Source organism: Eutrema salsugineum, unplaced genomic scaffold, assembly GCF_000478725.1.
Source record: "Eutrema salsugineum unplaced genomic scaffold, Eutsalg1_0 scaffold_7, whole genome shotgun sequence".
NCBI classification, from domain to species: domain Eukaryota; kingdom Viridiplantae; phylum Streptophyta; class Magnoliopsida; order Brassicales; family Brassicaceae; genus Eutrema; species Eutrema salsugineum.
The window spans coordinates 10,307,520-10,318,942 of NW_006256486.1; the positions used below are offsets into that span (position 1 = coordinate 10,307,520).

The following is an 11,423-nucleotide window of genomic DNA, read 5'->3' on the forward strand; positions in this document are numbered from 1 at the left end:
TCTGGAAAGACGACTCAAATATCACGGATTCTGATGAAGGCGCTGTAAACTGAATCGGTCTGGAAGTGCACCATCCTTCGCATTCTTCGGAGCTCATCGGGTCGGTCCAAAACGGCAGCGAGACAGGAGTTCCTTCCGAGGAGCTTAACTCTCTGCTCAAGCCTCCAAATCCTGTGATTCCGCCTGCTCTGGAACCATGATCCAATCTGATCCAAATTTGATGAAGCACCCGACAGCTGAATCGGACCGGAAGATTCCCCGGACAGGCGATTTCGGAAATGTCTTTGCACCCAGGAATTTGGGCCGAGAAACTTAACCAGCCGGTACGCGTTTTGGCCGAGGAATACACCTGCGGTACATGCAAATTGCCGAGAAAAAGCTTCCTGCGGTACGTGAGAATGGCCGAGAACCTCCAGAAACCCATTTTCACCATCTTTCAAGCCCTGATCACCGTTTCTCTTCCTGGATTCACCTTTTCAACTCCAAATAGCTCCAAATACACCTGATAAACACTCAAAACATGCAAAGACTCATTGGGACCTAATGCAACTCTTAAGTCCTAAAACAAACCCTAAGGACCTAAAATGCATGAAATAAGATATGATTTGGAACGAAATATACAACCTAAATGATGCAAATTATGAACATATCAACTCCCCCACTCTTGTCCTTTTGCTTGTCCACAAGCAAAAACAGCAAATGAGAGAAAGAGGTTGGATGCATTGGGAGTTCATATTCCTTAATGAGAGAGTGTATCACTAAAAGAATTCAAGGCTCACTGTCCTAGTTGCTAATTCTAAGATGCATTGCAAACAAGATTACTCTCAAAACTTTAGCCATACTTATCAATGAATGAATCAAGCTCAAGCTTAAGTTTTTCACAAACAGCCATAGTTCCAACCTTTTGACATTCATTAAAGCTCATGTGAATCATGCTTATGCAAATCATGTGAACTCACTTGTCTTGGGACAGGGTTATGAGACAAAGATGATCTCATTTAATGTTTTGGCTTCCATTCAGCTCAAGGGATCACTCAAGAGGGAATAAACTTTAACAGAATGCTAAGGGTAAAAGGCAACTGGTGCATACAAGAGCAGAATCCCATCTATCCAATGCCCCAAATTGGTCTTTCACCTTAACTCTACTCCCATGAAGATCACATCCTAGCTACTCCTCTCTTAAGACATTCATTGCCTTATCAACCCTCTCCTCACTTCACTCTCATTCATTTTTCTCACCAGGGGATTCATCTTTTCAACCTTAAACTCAGGTTTTGGGGTCTGAATATTCCACTTAGCTCTTTCTCATACAACACTTTCTAGCCTCTTTTCTTTTCTTTTTAAACACTTGAGCCTTTTTGGCTTCTTTTCTTTTCTTTTTACTTAGAGGCTAGACTTTCTTTTTCAAAACACAAGAGCTTTTCTTTCTTTACACAGCAGACCCCAAACCTCTTTATTTTCTTTCCAACCCCTGGTTTTCATCTCAAACTTCCTCTTTTCCACTCAGTGTTTCTCAATAACTCTTCCTAGCCTACTCTAGACTCATGATGCTGAGCTAGATCTACATGAGACTCTACTCTTGTCGCCCTAAACCCAACACTTTCTGTCAAGTTTATTCAGAAAAAGGCCTCACATCTCTCACTATAGTGTTTCAGGCTTCAAGGAAGGTTTGGTTAAAGGCAGGGAACTGTCTCAAAGTGAGAGAACAACTATTTGAGCTAGCAAAGAGTGGTAAAAGGGATAAGAGAGCTCAAATATTTTAAGGGTACCCATGAGTTCACAATGACATGCACAAGCAATGATAATTAGATTGTCAAATAAAGGTTCTCACTTAGATAAGGCTGGACTAATCAAAACTTGATTCAATCAGCAAGTTTAAAGCATGGATCAGTCTTGTTTTCTTTCTTGTTTACATGCAGCAAAGAACTAGAAACTAGGGCAGTGAACCGAATTCTTAAAGTGATATTCTCTCAAGGAAAAACCTATCACTACTCCCTTGCATTGATGCAGCCTACATGAATATGCAACTAGACTCAATCCTAAAAATGAGAATGCAACTACATGATCATTTTTTTGTGAAAATTTTTCAGATTTTTCAATTTTTTTTTGTTTTTTATATGCACTTAGATGAAACTATATGAATGCATGCAAGAATGTGACTCAAGACTCAAAGTGTAAAATAAGAACAGAGAAAACATGATTAGTAAAAGATGAAACTCCTCCCCCACACTTAAATAACACAGTCCCTTGTGTTATAAAAGCATGAGAAAGGAGTTAAAGCAAAGCAAACAAGTAAAATGCAAAGAGTAAAAGAAGATCTACATGCATATGTACAGAGTTTGGAGTGTTTACCTCAATCGCTGAGGTCTGATCCCAGGTAGTGGGATGTGTTGGAGGTAGAACATGATGGAGTTGAGTATCTAGGTAGGCTGCTCTCAGGTGAGTCTGGTAGGAACGTTGTGGCCGGGTTGACCCAGTCTTCTTTTCCTGGTGGGAACACAAGGTCATGAGCGGCTGAGCTTTCTCCCACCTCTTCTCTTGTATCTTGTTTGGGTAAGGCAGCTGGAGCTGTGAGTTTCTTCACCTTCTTCTTTAGTTGCCTAACACAGTCAACGAGCTTGTGGATCGTTTTTTCTTGCCATTTGCACCATTTCTGAAGGCTGTTAACTCGTGAATACAGCTTGCTGGTTGATAATCAGGTTCACCCCAAAAATAAGGATCAAAATGGTACCGGCCTGCTCCCATCCTTCTGTCAAGATCTCTTGGCTCCTCATTCTCACAACCGGCGGTCCTAGTTGTGATCTGCTCTTCAACTGGCTCTTTACCCTTGGAACAAGCAGTCCTCTGGCAATTGCGAATTGGAGGGTTAATGGCTGGGTTTTAGAGCTGATCCTTTAGAACAATAAAGGAGACATTGTGCCTTTCTGTGAGAGTGGTGATGGCTGGGTGTGGCAACAGAACTTGAACCTTCTCATTTTGTAAGAGCTTGAAGGTGTACAAGAAGTTTTCACCATTGCTTTCTGTTAAGAACCCAACCTTGGTGAGGGTAGCTTCATCAATCAACTCAGGCTTGACCTCAACATCATCAAAGACAAAACCTCTTGCTTTCAAAATCTTTGTAACTAGCCATCCATTGTGCAACTTAGTGAGCTTCTGACTTTTACCCTCACTCCAAGCAATGTCTTTGTATATCAGCATATGGCGTGCCAAGAATGCACCACCAGATGGGATGTAGTGTGGGAGGCGAAATTCTCTCTTGCTCTTCAAGTGACTGATGAGAGGATGTAGACCCATACCCAATAGTTCCATGTCAGCTAGATGCAACCACACCATCATTGTGCTTGGTAAAGAACATTTGGCAAAGCACTTTGTGAGCATAGCGGATGGCTGGGTTTCTTATCCACGAACTCTTACATCTTCCTCCTCTGAAGCTCCCAAAAGCAATAGTATCCCACAGGTCAGTAATCATGTGATCAGGGTATGTGAACTTCAATGTTTCATCCTGTGCAGGTCTTGGAAAGGCAAAGATCTCATCTAGTTCCTTGAAGCTTACATGGAATTGTGTACCATTGATTGTGAACTCTATGTCCCCAAGACCATTTCCCTCCATGATCCTCTGATCTCTTGGGCCATATCCACAAACTTCAAGGGATGCAAGGAACTCTTGTGTAACTCCATCATGAGCCACATCTTTCATCTCAAAGAATCCACCAAATCCCATGTTTTTAAAAATGAGCTGAACCTCTTCAAGAAGCCCCATCTTTTTCAGCAGCTCCATATCAGGGAACTTGGTTTGCAGCACCTTTACATCCTTGAACATAGCAAAGTAGTCATCAAAAGTTGGTTCTTTGTCCTCGGGTTCTGGTTTTGTCTTTGCTTTCTTAACCGGCTGCAATGCTACTTCAGGATCACTCTCTGTTTCTTCCTCATCCTCAGCCACAACCACCTCTTTTCCTTTCCTTTGAACAGCTACAACCAGCGCCAGTTCTTTACCAGGATTCTTTGAAGTAGAAGCTTTGGTTTTCTTTGGTGCAGCCACATTCTTTGCTTTCTTCTCAGCTGGATTCTTTGGCTTTCTCTATTTCTTCTGTTTCTTGAAAACTTTATGCCCAAAAGGTATAATCTGATCCTCTGAAGCCCCAGCTTTCTCTTTTTTGATTTCTCCATGGCCGCTGTTCTTTTTGTTCCTCCCATCCTGCATTTTCTCAAACAGCTGTGAGACCAAAGCAAGAAAACAACAAAAGTTTTCCAAAAATTCACCAAGTTCAGGGGTGGTACAGATCGATTTCACTAGAAGAGAATGTGTCTTAAGCTGGTTAAAAACTCAATAAACTCAAAGCAATGGCAAGAAGCAATGCACACAAAGAGTTCAGCTTGAGACACAATTTCTAAAAAAAATCGAAATACTTGATGAATTTAAAGAATTTTCCCAAAAATTCCAAGAACAGGTCATTCTCAAGCAAGATCCATGCATTTCCTATCCATTCTACTTGCACAACATTCACAAAATTATTCCAAGGTATCAAGAGGCCTATTAAAATCGATTCCATGTGTTTCTTGTTCATGAACAGTACATTAAGACATGGAAAAGGTGAGTTTTAACAGACTAAAATACCTTGGAATCTTCAAGTTTCGAGTAAAAAACGAATGTGCAGCAAGAAACTAGACAGGATTACGAGTTCAATGCAGTTGGAATTCCTCAATTTGGTTCAAGAACGAGAGAGATATGAGTGTTTAAAGTTCAAGAAATGGAGAGAATGATGCAAACTCGTGTGAGGAAGAAGACCAGGTGGGGAACAACTGTAAAGGGCACGTCTTTGACCGGTCAACGTCCGTACGGTCAAGACTTTTTAAAAATTTTGCCGCGCCTTCGTTAACCGCGGCACGTGACCGTGTCAAACGCCGAAGGTTTGTGCTTTCTCTGCCGCGGCCTGGAGCGTCCCGTGTCATCTGATTGTGGCAATCCCCGAACGATTGCTTCTTTTCCAACATGTGCCACGGCCAAGTCTTCTCCCTGTGGCAAACTCACCGTGGCAAGCACCGAACCTTGGTCATTCATTGTTTTTCCTTGCCACGGTCATGTCTTCTTCCCGTGTCTCTTGGCCGTGTCAAAACCCGATCCTAGGTCCATTCTTCTTTGCTTTGCCACGGCCGGCTGCAGTCCCGTGTCCATTAACCGTGGCAAGCCCCAAATGGTTGCTTCTTTTGCCACGGCCACACCTAGGACTGTGATTCTTCTCTCGTGGCTTAGCTAAAAAGCTTACCACGCCTTGTTATCTGACCGTGGCCAGTGACCATGCTCAAAACCGAGCATAAGCTTTTGCCCACTCCTTCATTCCTTTTCATCTTTCATTTACTTCCCAAGGGTTCAAACTCAGACCTGTAACCTGTAGACACTAAACAAACCCATCAAAACATCCTAAAACATAAAAAAGAAAGAAATCAAAAGATTAAAAGCATATTTACAAAAGATAAGCTTGGGGTGTCACCCAAGAGCACTTTGTTTAAAGTCTCTAAGTTTGACTTTGGAAACCTGTTTAACAGGCTGGTGGTGGATCAAGAAGGGGAACTGATGTAGCTTCCTCCTTCCTTTGTGAGACCAGGTAGTGCTTGATTCTTTGGCCATTTACCACAAATTCATGACCATTCTTGCCTTCTAACACAACAGCTCCATATGGCCTGACCTCAAGAACCTTAAAGGGACCAGACCATCTAGACTTAAGTTTTCCAGGAAACAACTTAAGCCTAGAGTTGAACAGCAACACCAGATCACCATCCTTGAACTCCCTTTTCAGAATCTTTTGATCATGCAGAGCCTTGGTCTTTTTTTTATAAATCTTGGAGCTCTCAAAAGCCCCAAGTCTAATCTCTTCAAGTTCATGGAGTTGAATGACCCTTTTCTCTTGAGCTGTCTTGATATCAAAGTTTAGCAACTTCACAGCCCACAAAGCCTTGTACTCCAGCTCAACAGGAAGGTGGCAGCTCTTCCCATATAGCAGATTGAAAGGTGATGTCCCAATTGGAGTTTTAAAGGCAGTTCTATAAGCCCACAATGCATCATCTAGCCTTTTGCTCCAATCTTTTCTGCTTGAGCTAACAGTCCTCTCAAGAATGGCCTTAATCTGCTATTAGATACTTCAACCTGGCCACTTGTTTGAGGATGATAAGGAGTAGCTACCTTGTGTTTCACTCCATGCTTTCTCAGCAATCCCTCCAAGGTCTTGTTCACAAAATGAGATCGTCCATCATAAATGATAACCCTTGGTACTCCAAATCTTGGGAAGATAGTGGTCTTGAACAACTTCACTACTACCTTGGAATCATTGGTAGGGGAAGCAATAGCCTCAACCCACTTGGACACATAGTCCACAGCAACTAGTATGTACTGATTCCCATAAGATGAAATGAAAGGCCCCATGAAGTCAACTCCCCAGCAATCAAAGATTTCAACTTCTAGATTTGGATTTTGAGGCATCTCACTCCTCTTTGATATGTTCCCATGGCTCTGACAGGCATCACATGCTGAAACAACTAGCTGAGCATCTTTGAACATTGTGGGTCACCAAAACCCACTCTGAAGAACCTTGGCCACAGTCTTTAATGCTCCCATGTGACCCCCAAAAGCTGAACCATGACACTCTTACAACACAGGTTGCATCTCCTCCTCAGCAAGACACCTTCTATACAGTTGATCTTTGTTCAGGACATACAAGTAGGGCTCATCCCAATGGTATCTTTGGACATCTCTGAAGAACTTCTTCCTGTGGTAAGCATCAAGTTCAGGTGGTTCCACTCCACAAGCAAGAAAGTTCACAATATCAGCAAACCAGGACATCCTCTTCTCTTGGATGCTATCCACTTCTTCAAACTCCAAATAAGAGTGGAGCACCATCAGTGATTCCTCAGGAAGACTGTCATTAAGAGGGACTTCAGAGTCTATTCTCAACCTAGAGAGATGGTCTGCAGCTCCATTCTCTATACCCTTTTTGTCCTGTACTTCCATATCAAACTCCTGAAGTAGAAGAACCCATCTCAATAGTCTTGGCTTAGCATCTTTCTTGGTCATCAGATACCTGAGGGCTGCATGATCAGTATATACAATGACTTTTGATCCCACCAGGTAGCTTCTGAATTTATCAAAAGCAAAGACTATTGCCAGCATTTCCTTCTCAGTGGTAGCATATTTCTCTTGGGCAGAGTCAAGGGTTCTACTAGCATAGTAGATGACATGAAGCTTCTTATCCTTCCTCTGGCCAAGTACAGCCCCAACTGAAAAATCAGATGCATCTGTCATAACCTCAAAAGGAAGGGACCAGTCTAGAGCCTGGACTATTGGTGAACTGACTAATGCATCCTTGATCATCTTGAAGGCCTCTTCACACTCAGCATCAAAGATAAAATCAACTTCTTTACACAACAGCCTTGTCAAGGGCCTGGCTATTCTTGAGAAGTCTTTGATAAATCTTCTGTAAAACCCTGCATGCCCAAGGAAGCTCCTTATCCCTTTGACTGAAGTGGGAGTTTACAGATTCACCATCACTTCCACCTTTGCTCTGTCAACCTCTATGCCCTTCTCAGATATCTTATGCCCAAGTATTATTCCTTCCTGCACCATGAAGTGGAATTTCTCCCAACTCAACACCAAGTTATGCTGCTCACATCTCTCCAAGACCTGTGACAAATTACAGAGACAATCCGAGAAGGAGGAGCCATAGACACTAAAATCATCCATGAACACCTCCACCTTCTCTTCAATTATGTCAGAGAATATATGCATCATGCAACGTTGAAATGTGGCAGGGGCATTACAGACACCAAAAGGCATGCGCCTGTATGCAAATGTGCCATAAGGGCATGTAAATGTTGTTTTCTCTTGGTCTCTTGGATCTATGGGGATTTGAAAGAATCCAGAGTACCCATCGAGAAAACAAAAGAGGGTGGTTTGCAAGCCTCTCTAGCATCTGATCAATGAAAGGTAAAGGAAAATGATCCTTTCTAGAGGCTGCATTGAGCTTTCTATAGTCTATACACATTCTGTGTCCTGTTACAATCCTAGTAGCTATCAGCTCATCCTTCTCGTTTTTGACCACTGTGATCCCACCCTTCTTGGGCACAACATGAACAGGAGCTACCCATCTTGAGTCAGAGATTGGGTAAATTATCCCTGCCTCAAGAAGCTTGAGTATCTCCTTCTTAACCACCTCCTTAAGGTTTGGGTTAAGACGTCGTTGATGCTCAATAAAGGAAATAGATTGGTCCTCTAGGTGTATCCTGTGGGTGCAAATGTCAGGAGAGATCCCTCTAATATCAGCCAAAGAGTATCCTATGGCTCTCCTGAACTTTCTTATCTCACTAAGCAATGCACTCTCTTGATGCTCTAATTAGCTATCATTGATGATTACTGGATATGTGGAGTTTAAGCCCAAGAATGCATACCTGAGCCCTGTTGGTAGAAGCTTGAGCTCAACAGGGGGTGCATCAGCCTCATTCCAATCCTTGTCCAAGCTGCATTGGCTAATATCTGCTCCTTTGATAGCCAAGACCTCAGACCCACTTTGTTCCAGATCTAAAAACCTTGTCTCAGGACCAAGTTCTCTAGCATTGTCCAAATACAATTTGTACCCCTCACTTTCTTCTGCTAAGAGCCCATTGTCTCCTTGTTCTTGAGTTAGAGTAGCTTGAAGAAGATCCTCAGTGTTCAGCTCCTCAAGCAACTCATCAGCCAACTGATCCATTGTCTCCACATAGAAGCATTGACCTTCAATGGTGGGTTTCTTCATCATCTCATTCACATCAAACTTGAGCTTCTCAGACCCAAGTTGAAGCTCTATTATCCCACCTCTCACGTCAATAATAGCTCCTGCAGTGGCCAAGAATGGCCTGCCCAAGATAAGAGGATCAACTGGTTCCTCATCCATTTCCAGCACAACAAAATCAGTTGGAACCTCAAAACCACCTATCTTGACAGGTAGATCTTCCAACATACCAACAGGCAATCTAACTGATCTATCTGCAAGGATAAGAGAGATCCTTGCAGGTTTGAAAACTCTAAAGCCCAGCTTCTTTGCTATGGAGAATGGCATCAAACTGACTGATGCTCCCAGATCACAAAGACATCCAGAAAATAGAAGAGACCCAATGGCACAAGGGAGTGTGAAACTCCCTAGATCAGTTAACTTTCTTGGAATGGACTTCTTCTAAATGATAGCACTGCATTCATGACTTAGTACCAATATGCCTTGAAGCTCTTTAGTCTTGTTCAGAATGGCATCCTTCAAAAACTTACCCATCTTTGGCATCATTAGGAATGCATCAATGAGAGGCATAGTGAGTGGTGTCTCATTGAGTGCTTTCTCAAATACAGCTCTTGCCTTGTCTACAAGCTGCTTCTTAAACCTCCCTGGAAATGGGAGCTTGGGTTGGTATGGAGGTGGTGGCACATATATTTTTTCTGGTTTAGGTTCCTTTGCTACCTCTTTACCCTTTTCTTTCCTTTGTCTCTCAGCAACTTGATCATCTTTTAAGGCTGCCTCCCCCTCAGTTTGATCATTGTCCTCAATGATCACATTGTTGTTCTCAATACCAGGTAGCTCCTTTCCGCTGCTCAGTGTAATGGCCTTAGCATATTCCTTGGGGTTGGGTTCAGGTTTTCCAGGTAGGTGGCCTTGGTTCCTTGAGCTTGAAGCCTGGTTTTGCTTCAATTCCTTGATTTCCTGCTGCATGGCTGCATTCTGGCTTGCAAATATCTGTTGACCCTAAACCCAACCATATCTGATTCCATCTGTGGCTGTTGCTGAACCGGTGGTGGCTGAAACTGTTGTTGAACCGGCGCCTGCTGTTGGAACTGTGGTGGACCAAACCCTGGTGGTGCCTTTTGCTGCTGTGAACTGAAACCAGTACCCTGAAATGGTTGCTGTTGCTGACCAAAACCCTGATTCTGAGCAAACTGATTCTTGGGTTGAAAGGACCCTTGAAAGTTGTTCTTGGAAACAAAAGTTCCGTGGAGCTTGAGAATTGGGATAGACCTGGTCTTGTGGGTTAGCTACATTGGGATTCCTGTAAGAGAGGTTCTAATTTGCATTGCCATACTGATATCTTTGGAACCTCTGATTCGCAATGTAGTTAAGTTCCTCCTGGGTTAGACCTTCTTCACTTATGTTCTCAAAGATTTGAGAAGGTTCCTCATACTCTCCTACAAAGTGCATTGGCTTTTGAGTGGTTAATTTCAACTTGTCCAATTCACTTCTCAACTCCTTAACTTCTCTGCTGAGCCTCTGTTCTGAGCTTGAACCTTCAGATCTATTTAATCAGTCATAGTCTTCACCATAAGTGTCATTGCTCATTGCTAAGTTCTCAACTAACTCTAAAGCAGCATGAATCTCCTTTCCCAGAAAGTTTCCATTGGAGGCAGTATCCAACTGGTTTCTAATCTTGGGAAGAGCTCCTCTATAAAGTGTGCTGAGAAGAGAAGCCTCACTAAACCCATGGTGTGGGCATTGGTTGGTGTAGCTCCTGATCTCTCATATGCTTCACCAAAACTCCTATTGCTGTGCTGAGTGAAGCTAGAGATTTGATTCCTTAGTTTAGCAGTTCTGGAGGTGGAGAAGAACTTAGATAGAAAGGCCTGCTTGCATTGCTCCCAGGTTTGAATGGAGCCTCTTGGAAGATTCTTCTCCCATTGGTGAGCTTTGTCACCAAGACTGAAGGGGGATAATCTTAGCTTGAAACTGTCTTCAGAAACTCCATTTATCTTTGTCAGGTCACACACTTTATCAAATTGATCCAAGTGTTCCAAGGGATCTTCCATTGCTAATCCATGAAACTTTGAGTTCTGGACCATATTCAACAAGGATGCCTTCACTTCAAAGTTGTTGTTTTGCACAGGTGGTGCCTGAATTCCAGCTCCATACTGATAAGCATTTGCCCTGTCATTCTCTCCAACATAGACCTGTGGCTGCTCATATCTCCTTTGCGGGTGTTGGAAGGGCTGATGTTGGTGGTGCACCTGTTGTCTTGCTGTACATTGGCCTGATGCCTCTGTTGATGAGCTGGAGCTTGTCCCTGGTGGACATAAGCTTGCTGTTGATGCACTTGTTCCTGATGAACATTACCCTGATGTAACCCTTGACCAACTCCATTACCAGCTCCATTACCCTGAGCCTGTTGCTCCTGAACCGGTTGTTCTATGTCAACCACATGCTCTCTTTGATCTTCCATATCAGCCTGATCAATCTGTCTTCCACACCTGTCCCTTCTCCTCCTTGGTACCAAAAGATTAATGTTGTCGTTGAGAGGGAAAGGTGGACCACAGCTTCTTGATCTGGACCTGGTGTTCATGCACCTGAAATCACAAACAGAACTTGAAAGTAATCAGTAAAAACAAAAAATAAGCACTTGATCTCAAGAACAGATCAGAGCTTAAT

At 43.0% G+C, this 11,423-nt stretch overlaps 1 non-coding gene across 1 annotated transcript; it reads left to right on the forward strand.

Moving 5' to 3' along the window:
- The first annotated feature begins 10,479 nt into the window (after positions 1 to 10,479).
- On the forward strand, positions 10,480 to 10,585 carry LOC112083187. The gene has a single exon (XR_002897486.1). It is a non-coding gene; the product is annotated as a small nucleolar RNA R71 (small nucleolar RNA).
- Positions 10,586 to 11,423: the final 838 nt, after the last annotated feature.